At 39.2% G+C, this 12753-nt stretch overlaps 1 protein-coding gene across 2 annotated transcripts in view; it reads right to left on the bottom strand.

Annotated features, from left to right (window-relative positions):
- LSAMP (limbic system associated membrane protein) overlaps positions 1–12753 on the bottom strand; it is a 771811-nt gene that overhangs the window by 358724 nt on the left and 400334 nt on the right. The gene's annotated exons all lie outside the window — the stretch shown is intronic.

The raw sequence follows: 12753 nt of genomic DNA, 5'->3' as shown, positions 1-12753 counted from the left end.
TCCTGGGCTTACATACAGGTTCATTATTTTATCACTATATTTCAACCTTTTTATTGATTAATCATAAATAAGAAAGGGATTTTATTGTAATTTGAAATATAATTTGTCAACCAGATAGTTCTAGTGACTGATACATTTTAAAAATAATCTGTCATCAATATCTTCCAAGTATTTTATATATAAGTCCCAGTATATAAAAAACAATAAAAGTATACATACATATTACCCAAACACACAAACATACAGATATATACACATACAAAATATGTTTTAAGTTAGTAGAAAAGTTCTAGTATCGTTTCATTTTATTCTTTCCAGAACAACTTTGAAGCCCCCTATTATATTCATAGGAGAAAGATGAGGCTTTCTATTCCCATAAAGAATTACATCACATATTTCAGAGACCTACAGGGGAATTTCTACTCTGTCTTATAGGAGGCCTGCGAGTCGAAATTCATTTGATTGCATAAGGATTATTTTTACTTATTATAAGATATACATAAGAGGTGTACCCCCATAAAAACAAACAATGGAGAAAGCGCCTCCTGGGTGGGGCTTTCATAGTAGGAACTGTTCCTGCTAGGCGAGCATCGAGCAACTCGCTCTGATTTAGTGCACCCAATGGAGTTAGTACCCTGGGAGGGTTCTCTCTGGTCACAGTGAATTTTTCATAAAAGCAGTTTCGCTCAGACTTCGTTTTTTTGTTTTTGTTTTTTTGTGATGACCTATTGAAGAAAACAGTGGGCCGGTGGGGAATTTTGTTTCCTGCTCAGGAAACAGGCTTCAGAAAATGTTGTGATATTGAACACAGCTTACAGGGACAGCGTTATGGGAAAAACTAAAGTGTACAAGTGATTTTCTCATTTCAAAAGAGCTGAAATGTCAATTGATGACAAATCCCATACTGGACGGCTATCAGCTTCCTGAAAGGACGAAAATGTCAACAAAATCCATGCACTTGTGCTCGAGGATGCACGGCGAACCATCAAAGAGATGGGAAGTGACCTGAACTATCTTGTAGCTCGGTTCAGTGACCTTTAATGGAAGATTTGGGAATGAGAAGGTTCGCTGTGAAATTTGTGCTTTGGATTTTGACGACCCAGGAAAAAGACCTTTGAGTGGAAACATGCCATGCTTTGAAAGATCAGCTCTGAAGTGGCCCAGACTCTTCTCCTTAAAGTCATTACTGTGGCTATTCTTTTTCCCCCCAATAGTAGGGATTTAATACACATATTATATCATCCCATAATCCCATCACATCAATAGAATTGCACAATCCTGCCAGTTTCCAAACATTCTTTTTCTATATGGACTCCTTCTGTAGTCAATTGGACATTTCCTTTCAGAAGGGTCACAAGGAAGAGACGAGCCAGTCAGGGTGAAGTATACAACTTTCCTCTATTTCTTTAAAGCTCCTCCTACCCCCCGCCCCTGCCTACTATCATGACCCCAATTCTACCTTACAAATCCAGCTAGACAAGAGCTCACAACACAGGGAATCCAGGACAGATAAAACCCTCAGGACCAATATTGAGAGTAGTGATACCAGGAGGGTAAGGGAAGGTAGGGGAAGTACGTGGGAAATGATCCCAATGATAAACATATAACCCCCTCCCAGGGGCATCGACAATAGAAACGTAGGTGGAGCGAGACAGCAGTAGGTGTAAGACATGCAAAAAAGTAATAATTTATAAGTTATAAGGGGTTCACGAGGGAGGAAGGGAGAAGGAAGATAAAAAATGAGGAGCTGATACCAAGGGCTCCAGTAGAAAGAAAATGTGAAACTGATGATGGCAACAAATGTACAAATGTGCTTGACATAAGAGACATATGTATGGATTGTGATAAGAGCTGTAGGAGTCCCCAATAAAATGATTTAAAAAAAACAACCAAAAGTGGTGCTATTCTTATGAACCTTAAAGCAAACATCAATTAAGCCAGTGGAAGACACCATCCATCACCACACCCAAAACAAGTTCATCAAGTGAAATCAAAGATCAGGAAAAGCCTCATTTGCTTTTTTTTCCTTTGCTGTGAGGTGGATAGTACATTTGGAGTTCATTTCACTAGGTCAGACGGTTAATCAAGCGTTCTATTTATAGTTTCTGAAAAGTTAGCATAACAGTGCACAGCGTAAAAAGGCCTGATTTTTGGCCCTACACACTTTACTCACTTAACCTCACTTCATGCAACTTCTTTTGTTTCCGTGAATGCAGAGTGACATGAAAGGACAGTGATTTGATGACACAGAATTGATGAAAGGAAAAATGAGGGCTGTGCTCTCAGCCATCCAAGCAGATGATTATGAAAAATATTTCCAAGAATGGAATCACAGATTTGACAAATGTATTAAGTGTAATGGAGAATATTTTGAATGTGATAAGGTTATTTTGTAAAAAAATTAATATATAGCTTTGAAAATAATGTTTTTTTGGGGGGTGCTCATTGTATATTCATACATCTTTATCACTTTTTAATGTATGGACTCTAAAAGCTGCCTTTAATAGTTTCATGAGTACCACTTTTTAAAAGTAATATATTTAAAAAATACTACAGATGATGGTTTATGGTGTTTTACGGTATTATAAAATTCAGGAAATGAGAGCTATCCATTTTTTTAAAAAATCATTTTATTGGGGGCTCCTACAACTTTTATCACAATCCATGCGCACATCCATAGAGTCAAACACATTTGTACATTTGTTGCCCTCATTATTCTCAAAACATTGCTCTCCACTTACGCCCTTGGCATCAACTCCTCATCTTCCCCCCTCCCTCACTGCTCTCCACTTCCTCATGAACCCTTGATAATTTATAAATTATTATTATTTTGTCATGTCTTACACTGTCTGACGTCTCCCTTCACCCACTTTTCTGTTGTCCTTCCCCCTCCATCCTACAGTATTGCCACTCTCACCACTGCTCCTGAAGGGATCATCTGTCCTCGATTTCCTGTGTTTCCAGTTCCTATCTGTACCAGTGTACATCCTCTGGTCTAGCTGGATTTGTAAGGTAGAAATGGGATCATGATAGTGTGTGTGTGGGGGGGGAAGGGGGAGGATTTAAAAATTAGAGAAAAATTGAATGCTTCATTGTTGCTACTCTGCACCCTGACTGGCTTGTCTCCTCCCCCCTACCCTTCTGAAAGGGGATGTCCTGTTACCTACAGATGGGCTTTGGGTCGCCAATATGCATTCCCCCTCATTTACAATGATATGATTGTTTGGTCTTTGATGCCTGATACCTGATCCCTTCAACACCTCCTGGCCATATAGGCTGGTGTGCTTCTTCCATGGGGGCTTACTATTTCTGAGCTAGATGGCTGCTTGTTTACCTTTAAGCCTTTAAGACCCCAGATGCTATATCTTTCAATAGCCAGGCACCATCAGTTTTCTTTACCACATTTGTGTATGCACATATTTGTCTTCAGTGATTATGTTGGGAAGGTGAGCATCATGGAATGCCAGTTTAATAGAACAAAGTATTTTTGTACTGCGGAAGTACTTGAGTGGAGATACAATGTCCATTTTCCGCCTTAATACTAAACCTATAAATATATGCATGTAGATCTATTTCCCCATCATCCTATATAAATATATTTACATATGCACATGCCTGCATTTAGACCTCTATAAATGTCCTTTGCCTCCTAGTTCTTTCCTCTATTTCCTTTTACCTTCCTTTTGTCCCACTATCATGCTCAGCCTTCACTTGGGTTTTAGTAATTTCTCTCGGTTACATTGCCTTTGCTGAATCCCTACCAGGCCTTTCACACCCTCCTTGCCACTGATTTTGGATCCCTTTTTGTTCCCTTCTCCATGGGTGGGGAAACACTACCTCCTTTGCCCACCTCCCCATCTCCCATGTCCCTCCGAACCATCTGTCCTGCTGTGCTCTCCTCCAGACGATTCATCCAGCCTAACTTATCTAGATAGACCTATGGTGACGATAATATGCACACACAAAACAACAAGAGATAGCAAGACAAAGTGACAAAAGAAAACGCAACGATGACAACAACACAAACCAATGACCAAAAAATAAATAAATAAAAATAAAGGAAAAACCTGTAAATAGTTCTAGGTCTGTTTGCTGACCTCTAGGAGTGTCCTCCAGGTGAGTCGGAGGGGGTGCCATACCCTGACCCCAAAGTCTATCCTTTGTACTCCTTCAGGACCTCTCTGCCTTGTTCCCCCTGCTGCTCTGCAGCAAGCACTTAGTGTTTTTTCTCAGTGTGGTGGGACCAATCCGGACACTGAGTCTCCACTGTTGTTCCCCATAGGGCCATGGGTCAGCGGGGGATGTCATGTTTCATAGTGGGACCCGCCATAGGGTCCACTCTGTGCACTGCCTGTTCTGAGCTGGGGTATCGTAATCCAGGCTTGAGAGCTATCCTTTTTCGAATGTTTATGGTACATCTCTGTGTACAAACTACCACATCTGTAAGTAGCCACATTTGATATTATGTAAATGTAAATAAAATTAACTTGTGGCACAGACTGGATGTAGCTGTAATATCTAACAGATGCAGACCAGATATGGAATAAATCTTCTTAATTGCCCTCAAAATTATGACCATAAGGTACTTAAATCCTTGTCTCTGCAGCAGTTCAAGATTTAAACATGGCTGAACATGCATGAGTCCCTTTTCCAGTTATTTTTTCCTAGCACAGAGATGAGATTTGTACACTGAGCTGGCACTGATATCAGTACTGGTGCTAACACAACTTTTCCTCTTCTTCTCAATTAACTCTCTTCTTTGAGAAGGACAAATGCAGTCCAGAGTAGGGAGCATGTGGCTAGAAATAAGTATTTATTTTAATAATTAAAAACTAAGCTTAGGATACAGATCAAAATCTTGGAGCTAGAATTATTATTATGGGTGGGTAGACTGGAGGTGGGTAAAACTGGAAGTCTATCTTCAAGGACAATATCAGGTGGAAACTACTCTAAGTAATTTAGGTCAAAATCTCCACTTCTTCCCATTATCTTAGCTACTTGGTTGCTGAGATAAACTGTGATGTTTTAAAGCCAAGCCTGCCTATGAACAGTTAGTCAAAGGATATTCCCTGAAAAACTGTAGGGAAATTAGTAGAATTTAGCATATGAAATCTAAATGGTAATTCCAGTTCATTATTTAGATTCTGAATAATCAAAGAATTAACCACATGGCTTAAAATCTAGCTACATAAGATTTGAAATCCTTATTTTATTAGGATGCCTTTAAAAGGTAAAGTACAATAAGTGTAATAATGAAGAGGCAAAATTTTTTTGCATGAAATATTGTTGGCAATGTTCAATGGCTGAAAGAATAATCTATTTAACGCTGTGCTAATTAAGGAAGAAGCAAAATGGAAAAAGAATGGGATGGAAAGTAGTGAACGATGGAATGAAAGAAGGAAATTAGAGAAGGAGGTAAGGAAGCAAGGGAGAGCCAGAGCAAGAGAAAGGTATTTTATAGGACTTCTGTGTAAAAAAAATTTTCATCAGCATTATGCATGTTTAATAGGACTTTAAAATTGATTTCTAAGGACTTAAATCCAAAAAACAGAAGGCTCTCAGGCTATTTTTTTCTTTTCTTAAAGAAAATTATGCTTCCTAAAATTTAACTCTTCAATTGTTAAATTAAGCATCTTTAGACATTATTACTGAAACTCAATTCTGATGTCCTATGATTAAGTAAATATAGGAAATTTGGAAATTAAGATTAAGCATGTTGGTTTTATAAGGCATCACCCTCTGATTTTCCAAAGTTATAGTTTAAAACTGTTTATGCAATAGGTTTTCTGACAAGGAATGTGATTTGAGTAATATTGGTGATAAACATTTCTAGTGATTCTATTTAATATTGCAGTAATACATAACTTTATTGAGAAATAGGTTTTAAAAATTCCAAAGTTTGTTTCTATTATCTCTTATTTTATTATATGAAAACTAGGTAATTTAAAAAATAATATTATCCAAATCCATAAAGACTCAATGTGAAATGTATTCATTCTATATGGGTATTAGTTTTGGATCAATTTATAGCCACTAAAATTATGTCTTCAAATCTGGGCCCTGGATGTGATCCTTTTGGAAATAGGACTTTAATTTTTGTTTTGTTAAGAAATACATAGCAATGTGTGTGTATGGGGGGGGGTCCTAAACCTAGTCAGTTTTCAATGATAAGGAAGAGACGACTAGGCGTAGAGACACACATTCGGGCAGGTAGAAACAATATGAGCACTTGTCTCCAAGGGAAGAAGCGGCAAGTATTTCTGGCACTCACCCGAAACTAGGAGAAAACTTCATAGAAAGCCAATATTGAAAAGACCGGGCTTTGAACTTTCAGTCTCCAGGACTTTGAGGAAATAAATTTCTACCTTTGAATCCATTTATTATACTTCTGTATAATTCTTGAATAATTCTTGTACATTGATCAAGAGGCGGCTGTGTAAACAGAACAAGGGATTACTGTTTGGTTTATTATCAGGAAAGGTATGCTTCAGGGTAGTATTCTCTCACTATTTTTAGTCAATCTGTACGCTAGTTAATTATCAAAGAAACTGAATTATACAAAGAAGAATGTGGCATCGGGAATGGAGGAAGGTTTATTAACAGCCTGCAATATACAGATGACAAACCTTGCTTGCTGAAAGTGAGGAGGACCTGAAGGACTTATTGGTGAAGACCAAGCATTTCAGCCTTCAGGATGGATTACAACACACTTTAAAGAGAGCCAAATCCTCACAACTGATCCAACAAGGTTACATCATGAAAATGGAGAAAAGGTTGGCGTTGTCAAGGATTTTGTCTCACATAGATCCATAATCAATGCTCATGATAACAGCAGTCAAGGTGATCTCTTGCATTGGTAAATCTGCTGCACAAGACTTGTTAAAGCATTGAAACAACACAGATTGTACTTTGAGGTGCTCCTGAGCCAAGCCATGGATCTTTCCATTGTCTAACATGCATGTGAAGTTGGACACAGAAGGAGAAGACAGAAGAAGAACAGAGGCATTTGAGTTGTGATGCTGGTGAATATTGGAAAATATCTATCTTGGAAGAAGTATGGCCTGAGTGGTCCTTAGAAGCAAAGATGTGGCAACTTCGTCTGACATACTTCAGACAGGTTGTCAGGAGAGACCAGTCCCTGGAGAAGGACATCACATTTGGTAAAGTAGAGGGGCGATGACAAAGTGGAAGACGGATTGACCTCATGGCTGCAGTCATGGGCTCAAGTGTGGGATCATTATCAGGATGGCACAGGACTGGGTAGTGTTTGTTTCTGTTATGCATAAGGTCACTAAGAGTCAGCACTGACTCAATGGCATCTAACAACAACAAACCCACCTAATAATGACACTGTACATTGAAAATATGAAAAAAAATAATATAAATATGGTGAATGATATTTTTGATAAGATTCACAGTTTAAAAACATCATCTTCTGGGATGTTTTATTGTTGTCCCTTATTCATAAAAATACTTCATGCTATCATATAATAACGTACCCCAGTTAATAGAGTCAACTATTTCCGTGACCTTAATGCCTTTTGTGATGAGCACACAAGTTTATTTGATTTAATTTCTAATTTTCACTAATGAAAACTCATTGTTGCTCTGCAGTCTAGGATGTAGTTTGATACAATGTCCTACAGTAAAATGAATAAACAGACAATAATAAATCTCTCTCATTGATTCCTCAGGTCCCCAGAATAGAACTCCCCGATGATTAGTATCCATCTAACTCGCCCTAAGAACACGCCTGCTTTGCAAATCTGGCCCCATCCCCAGAGAGTCTGATGCAATTGTTCTGAAAGCAGGCCTCCGAAATAGGTATTTTGACAAGTACGTGAAAACCGAACAAAACAAAACAAAAAGGTTGACTCTGTTGCAAGGTACGTAAGGTCTGGATCTAGAGAAAGATGGCCCAAATACAGCTCAGAAGGACTATTAAATCATAGGCGAAGAACTGTTGAAGAAGACATTAGAATTATTGGGAAGAATGCTGAGATACAAAGATCATTGTTATTCAAACTTGGGGTTATGTTTTCTGAAATTTTTACATTAGGATCTACAAAAATTTTTGATTTCCTTAGGGATCCCACTGTTTATTAATTATCTCCAATGAGAGGAGATGGGTCAGTCAGGGTGTGATGTAGTACTGATGAAGAACACAGCTTTCCCCCAGATCCTGGATGCTTCCTCCCCCCAACTACCATGATCTGAATTCTACCTTGCAGGACTGGATAGGACAGAGGTTGTACACTGGTGCATATGTGAGCTGGAGGCACAGGGAATCCAGGGTGGACGATACCTTCAGGACCAGGGGTGTGAAGGGCGATGCTGGGAGAGTGGAGGGTGAGTGGGTTGGAAAGGGGGAACTGATTACAAGGATCCACATGTGACGTCCTCCCTGGGAGAGGGACGGCAGTGAAGAGGGGGAAGGAAGACTCCGGATAGGGCAAGATATGACAAAATAACAATCTGTGGATTATCAAGGGCTCATGAGGGAGTGGGGAGCGGGGAGGGAGGGGAAAAAAAAGAGGACCTCATGCAGAGGGCTTAAGTGGAGAGCAAATGCTTTGAAAGTGATTAGGGCAAAGAATGTACGGATGTGCTTTATACAATTGATGTATGTATATGTGTGGATTGTGATAAGAGTTGTATGAGCCCCTAATAAAATGTTTTTAAAAAATTATCTCCAATGAATGTATATATACAGGATAGCTTTGCCTTCCACAGATGCAACTTTTAATAATGAATCATAAATGATCACAAAGGTCACTTAATTGATTTGCACATTTCCTGATGCAAACATTTGACCTGTGTAGCTTATATGGCAGGTGTGTGTAGATGTTATTTGGTAAAAGATTAAGTTTAGAGAACCATGAAGCGTATTTATTTCAACACAGGCTTTGCGGATGTGATGACTCTCATGAACTTACATAGTCTTATGTTTCATAAAAATAGTACCACCAAGTAAAAGAGAATATTTCATATGTTGAAATGCAACAATGGGAAGTGCATTATATACTTGTATGTATATATAATATAGGTGTATGTCATTTTCATGTATATATGAAAATGAGATTCCTAGGAGAAATGGATTGCAGAAGAAATAAGAGATGGCAGAAAATACCTGCCCATTTATGAAGAGGGATCATTTTGACCTCAAAAGAAGAAGAACTCAGTCATATTTTTAAAGCTTTGCTAGCTCAAAAGAACAGTTTGGGAAGAAAAAAAATGTAGTTTGCTTTCCCAGAAAAAGGCTAGGTAAGCACTTGTGGGAAAATGCGACTAGGCATGTTATGGTGCTGGTCTAGCTGTTCTGTCTCATGCTCAGAAAGATCAGTTCTAAGAGTATTTGAGAGGAGAGACATTATCTAAAATTAAATTATGCAGCTTTATCTCACCATAGAATTTTAAAGCACACATTTCTTCTATAGCAGTAGTTCTCAAAGCCGGTTCTCTGAAGCAGCAGCAGCAGTGTTGCCTGGGAATTTGTTCTGAATGAGCCCCCGTGGGGGAATGGTTAGGTCATGGGCAATGATCCTTAAGGTCAGGGATTCAAACCCACCATTGGCTCTGAGGGAGAAAGACAAGATTTTCTACTCCTTTAAAGAGTAATAATCTAGGAACCCCATAGGGGGTAGTTCTAGCCTGTCCAAAAGGGATAGCTGTGAGTCAACATCGACTAGAGGACACCGGGTTTGAGTATTTTGGGGTGCATTCTCAAGATTTACTCCAACTAGTGAAACTGAAATTCTAGGGCCAATCAAAATGACACTGCCATTGAGTCATTCCAACTTACAGCAACAGGAATATAAGTCAACCATATAAGACAGGGTAGAGCTGCCGTTGTGGGTTTCTGAGACTGTAGCTCTTCAGGGAGTAGAGAGCCTCATCTTTCTCTGGAACTGGTTTCCAACTGCTGACCTTGTGGTTAACAGCCCAACTCGAACCCACTATGCCACCAGATCCATTGCTATTGAGTTAATGAAGACTCATAGTGACCCCTTCATTCTAGGCCAGGCCACATCAATTTAAATTTTATTAACCCTCCACTGATAGATCTTCAATCGTTTAGCAGTGATATTGTCCAAAGAAACCATCAACCATCCTAGAGAAGAAAACCCAATGACTACCTGACAGGGACGAGAGCAATGGCCAAAGGACTGGAGGGATCCAAAATCGATCTAGTATTGACTCCAACAAAGGTCAGGAGAAATCATTGACCCTTGGCGGCAAACAAGTTGCAGCCACTTATGCTGAGACTCTCTCTGGGGCAAGAGTGAGTTTTATGGCGATTATTCATGTAAGATGATGATGATGGTGACCAACATCACCATCTATTGCAAGAGAACCTATGATGCTCCAGTAACCATGCTAAGAGCTTGCACAGAACACCTTATCTACTCCTTACCCTTAAGACAGTGACAACAACACACACAAAACCAAACTCACTGTTATCCAATCACTTGGGAATCAACAACAGCAAAAACAACCACACACATACACACACACGCACACACACACACAACCAATCTCCCTGTCATCCAGTCACTTCTGACTGAGACTCTGCAGGACCCTCTGGGTTTCCTAGGTTGTAACCCTTTTCTTCCTGGAAGCACCTAGTGGGTTCAAACTACTTAGCTTTCAGTTAGCAGCCTGTTGCCTAATCCATTCTGCACTGGATTTCCAGAAATCATGAGGGAGACTCAGACAGGCATTTCAAATTTTAAAGAGGCTTTGGGCTGGTGCTCTGGAGTTGGAAGAGACACAGATGAAGAACATGTGAAATGATACACTACAGTTGAAGACCAAGAGCAACCCTTGTATATAGCTTTTGTCTGTGTTACAGTTGTGGCACTGAGTGGAAGCAGCTTGGATACACAGTGTGAAGAAAAAACCTTATAGAAACTCCTGACACAATCACAAAATGGAAGGTCCCAAGGAGTAGTTCATCTGGTGCTAAAGACAAAATATCCACATCCATGCAATTGTTTAAAAAAAAGTAAAAAACAAAACAAACAAAAAGTCCCTCACGCTCATTCACGTATAAGAAGAAACAATTTTTTATTTTTCCCTTTAAAAGTAGATTCTTTAAAACTGTTTTTTTACTTTCAAAGGAATGTGATGAGTAATAAATGACAACAATATTTTGAATAAGACATAGATGGGTTTCAAACCCTATACTGGCTCAAAAGGCAGCCTGGGACAGGTTCCTTATCCTCTCTGAAGTGTCTTTATTTTTGGCCTTTTAAAAATAAAATTAATAAGACCTACTTAATAGAGATATATGTGAATTAAAGGAGACAGTGAATAAGTATTTCCTGGTATTGTGTAGGTTTGAACACTTCCTGAATGTTAAGTTCAAGGTAATTCCATTTACTTTGATGCAGCAAGATGGCCATAGGGGGGATGTAATCTCATCCTAGCTCTCATCCTTTTGGGATGGTCATATTTGCATCTAAAAAGTATCAATATCAATAAGAGTAAAGGAAGGGGCTTTGGGAATTGGGTGTGAGTATCCAATTATACATTGCATAACCCTTAAAGCCATAGCAAAATACCACCAGTTCAGTGGAAAGTACTTTGAATTCAATTCCACATGTCTTTGGCTCCAAACAGCATGTCCTTTCTATACTCCTGAGCAAGAAGCCAATGTGTAATGAGCCTCTGTTGTCTTGTCTAGAAGGCAAGGATCCTCTGACTCAGATGGCCCCATTTTATTCAGTCTAAGACAAAAACATGTGCCATTCCTTGCTGTGATTGCTTGTAGTGCCCTAGTGACACGAGGCAGAAAGGTGCCTAAAATGTGGAGGAATCTCAATATAATATGGAGTCAGTCACCGGATACCATATGTTCTAAGGAGCCTTATGTTAAATAGTTATTTCCCCTTCCCTTATCTTTAAATCAGGTAAAAAAAATTCTTTGGTTCTCAGTGGGCCCTCTGTGTGCTTGTGTATGTGCATATGTGTAGACACTTTCATGCATTTTTTAAGGTGGTAAATGAACCAATTTATGTGTTTCCATATCTCTCGCTATGCGGACACATTTAATGGGTTGGCTGCGTTCCAAGCCCTGGTGTCTCAAGCACTAAACCACCAGGAAAGCATCCTATATGTTGACTATGATAGAGACTTGGCAAGCCAGTAGCAATAAAATGAAGCTGTCAGCCATCGCAAATGGACCAAGAGAGAAGTCACATGACTCAACTACTCCTGCACCAGGCTGCCTCTGATATATTTTATTCCACTTTCAATCTATTATTCAGAAGAGTTGGGAGAGCAATAATTTAAATGCTGAAATAATCAATTCCATAACACATTAGTAGAAGCTACAGTCAAACTTCGACACGCCACAGACTGAATTGGAATCTTGGCAGAAGCCCTAGGGCCACGTCTAATTTGCATCACATTTACATAAAACTGTAAATCAAGACTACATGAACACCGCTCAAATATTTGTTAGTGCTTAGATCTTTCCTGATAGATGGACTGAAACTGCTGGTGTTTGATTTCGAGTGCAATAAAATTGTGCAGCTGATCAGCTTTATTCTGATCCTGCAATTATGGAGAAAGGGGTCCAAGAGGGCTATATAGTTTGGGGGTATATATATGCCATCTAGGGATTCTACTCTGTCAAACTATGACTCAAACATGCCCTTGGAAATCCCAATCTGGAAGCCGACTGTCCCCAGTGACTGCAAAGGCTTAGCACTGGATTTGCTCCCAAATAACATGCCATGAAATGGATAT

The sequence above is a fragment of the Tenrec ecaudatus genome, chromosome 2 (genome assembly GCF_050624435.1).
Source record: "Tenrec ecaudatus isolate mTenEca1 chromosome 2, mTenEca1.hap1, whole genome shotgun sequence".
Classification (NCBI taxonomy): Eukaryota; Metazoa; Chordata; class Mammalia; order Afrosoricida; family Tenrecidae; genus Tenrec; species Tenrec ecaudatus.
Note: the sequence above shows the minus strand (reverse complement) of the source record. Positions and strands in the feature narration are given on the sequence as shown.